This window comes from Tarenaya hassleriana, unplaced genomic scaffold, assembly GCF_000463585.1.
Source record: "Tarenaya hassleriana unplaced genomic scaffold, ASM46358v1 Cleome159, whole genome shotgun sequence".
Taxonomy (NCBI): domain Eukaryota; kingdom Viridiplantae; phylum Streptophyta; class Magnoliopsida; order Brassicales; family Cleomaceae; genus Tarenaya; species Tarenaya hassleriana.
Window position 1 is genome coordinate 202,712 of NW_010965010.1, and position 3,143 is coordinate 205,854.

Genomic DNA, 3,143 nt, shown 5'->3' on the forward strand with positions numbered 1-3,143 from the left:
TACGACATGATACCAAAGCTTGGATGGATGCAGCCTGTGGAGGGAGCGTTTATGAGATTCCCTTTGACACCCTAGAGATTCAGATTGCGAAGATGGCCAATGCTAGAGGGATGTCCAGAGATAGCAATACACGACCCATGGCTCGGATAGATACAGGAGAATCTGCGGTTTTGAAAGCTGTCATGTCTGAGCTAGCGGTTATGAAGCTCCATTTGGAAGCTAAGAGCAGTTCGAATCAGACACCACCAGAGCTAAAGGAAGCAGTGGAGGACGTCAATTATGTTGAGAAAAATCATCTTGGTTTCTCCTACAAAAACCCAAGTGGAGCATTGAATGCACAACAACATGGCGTTCCCAGAATCCCTCGAGCTTCACTCAGTCACATTTTTCAGGGGCAGAATCAGGGATATGCACAGCAGAATCCAGGATACGGGCAGCAGAATCAAGGTTACCGAGCGCCTCAACCTGCGAAGAACGATGAAGCAGACATTAAGATGATGCTCGCCCAGCTAATGCTCGATCAGAAGACATCATTCACTGAGCTGAAGACCGAGATACAGAGCATAAAAGTCAGGCAAGACAATTTTGAGAGGAGATTAGATGGGGTCGAAGCTCATTTGAACCTTGTCGATACTCAGATTGCACAACTTGCATCACATGTCTCCAGACCACAGGGTACATTCCCGGGAAAGCCTGAGCCGAATCCACGAGAACACGTCAATGTCATTCAGCTTATAAGTCGAGAGAGTCTGCCTGAGACGGTCCCTATTACTACCACAGAAAAAGGGATGACGTCTAGATCCACTGCTGAAGAGAAAGGGAAAGCCGTAGCTCACGAGACACCTAAGGTGCATGTAGAGGAAGCCGAACCACCCTATGTAGCTCCTCCACCTTATGTACCACCCGTTCCTTTCCCCTCTCGATTGAAGAAGCATGCTGAAGATACACAGTTATCTAGATTTGTTGATATGCTTTGGAAGTTAGAGGTTAAGATGCCTTTCTATGAGACGATACTCCATATCCCTTCTTATGCAAAATTTTTGAAAGATATCTTGACTAAGAAGAGGGTGATTAAGAAGGAGACAATAGCCTTGAGCACGAGGTGAGCGCTGCAATTCTACAGCATGAGTTGCCACGGAAGAGATCGGATCCAGGTAGTTTCTCGATTCCTTGCAAAATCGGGAACATTGAGATTGACCGTGCATTGTGCGATTTGGGTGCCAGTGTGAGCTTGATTCCATTGTCTATCTAAAAGAAGCTCAACGTTGGAGATCTTAGATGGCACTACAGCTTGTGGATAGATCCGTCAAGTATCCTGCAGGTATTCTCGAAGATGTCCCATTGAAAGTCGGGGATTATTATGTTCCCGTTGATTTTGTTGTTTTAGACATGGACGAGGACCCGAAGATACCGATTATACTAGGCCGACCGTTCTTAAACACGGCCGATGATGTGGTTCATGTTCGTGTTGGTCGTCTTACGATGAAGATAGGTGACGAGACTGTGGAGTTCACCTTAGATCACAACATGAAGCAGCCATCCACCACCGATTCAGCATGCTATGTCGATGTGCATGAAATCCTCACTCAAGAAGTCTTCGATCAGTTTCGGGAAGTCGATCCTTTAGAGATATCTCTACAGCAATTGGGAGGATATCCGGGAGCTTACACGAGAATTGAACGAAGGATCGGACGAAATTGGAGTTTTACAGAAGATGGATCCGGACCGATTCCACCTGAAAACGGACCGGATCCAAACACAGCCTTCCGAAGATGGATTTTTACAGAAGGTGGATCCGGACCGATTCCACCTGGAAACGGACCGGATCCAAACACGGTCTTGCGAAGACAAACTGGAAACGGACCGATTCCACCTGGAATCGGACCGGATCCAGTCTCTGAGCAAATCAGACGTTTTTCACATTGACACGCCCGATTCTTCTACGAACGTCTCCGAACCTTCCACGACGATGACTAAAGACATTCTAAAGACCAGAGAGCCACCAACTAACACGGAGACGCTGAATAAAGCGGATTGGAGTCTAGAGAATGCCCTGAAGGTGAAATTGAAGTCCCTAACTCAAAGGCTTAGGACAAAGGAACACACATACACGGATAGGAACACAGGACCATCATTGGAGAGAGGTACATATCCCGCTCATAATCCTATATCTGTGTTTGAACCTTCTATTACAGGTTGTCGAGTACGGGTAATGAGCAAGAGAGGATCGAAACGAGCAAAATCATCGCTCAAACATCCACAAGATCCACCTCCTTCGTCACAAGTTTGGAAACCCAAGAAGGATAGAAGGTTCAAACATCCACGAGGTCTAAAAGATGCGCTTAGCGCTCAACATCCAGGGTGGCGAAAGATCGATTATCTTCGCCTCTCAGACCCTCCCATCATTTAAGCAAGATAGGCGAGCTAATGACGTTAAACAAGCGCTTCTCGGGAGGCAACCCGAGCACTAGGTAACTTTTCTTTTTCTTTTTCTTTGTAGCATAGGAAGTAGAGACCATGATTGAATTTTGGATCCTTCGGAATGCATTGCTATTATTATTCTTTTGTTCGGATAACGTTTGTTGTTCTATGAGCGTTTACACCGGCACACGAGAGATGAGCATCGACTTCCGAGAGACAACGTTTGATAGGTTCTAGTTTACAGAGTTTGTGAGAGGTCTTGCGTTTGACGTGAGTTAACTTCATTGTGAGCGAACGAATTCCGCAGAGCTAAGCCTTCTCTATCCCTCTTATTGGTCCTTTCCACACGTTGTTTTCGATTCTACTTTTCCGGGCGAGAGTCTACACCGTGGACGGTGTATGATTCAAGTCTGGGGGTGGGATAGATCCTTCATACATTCATGCATACCTCGAAAACCCGTTTTGAACATCATTTGGAATATTTGTGGGATGATAGAGTAGAAATATCTTGATGATCTAGTGACTTTGTAGAACGTGGTTGAACCGTGTCGAATTGATAGTTCTCCAGACTTTCCATATAAAGTTTATGGGATAGGATTGTTATTTGGAACCTACGGAGTTGAAACGACTATATCCAGGTTATATGTTTCTTTTAGAACCTTTTCCGAGTCTTGCAGGTCAATGAAATCTAGTTCAACAAATGCCTTGGGAAAATAAAGCAT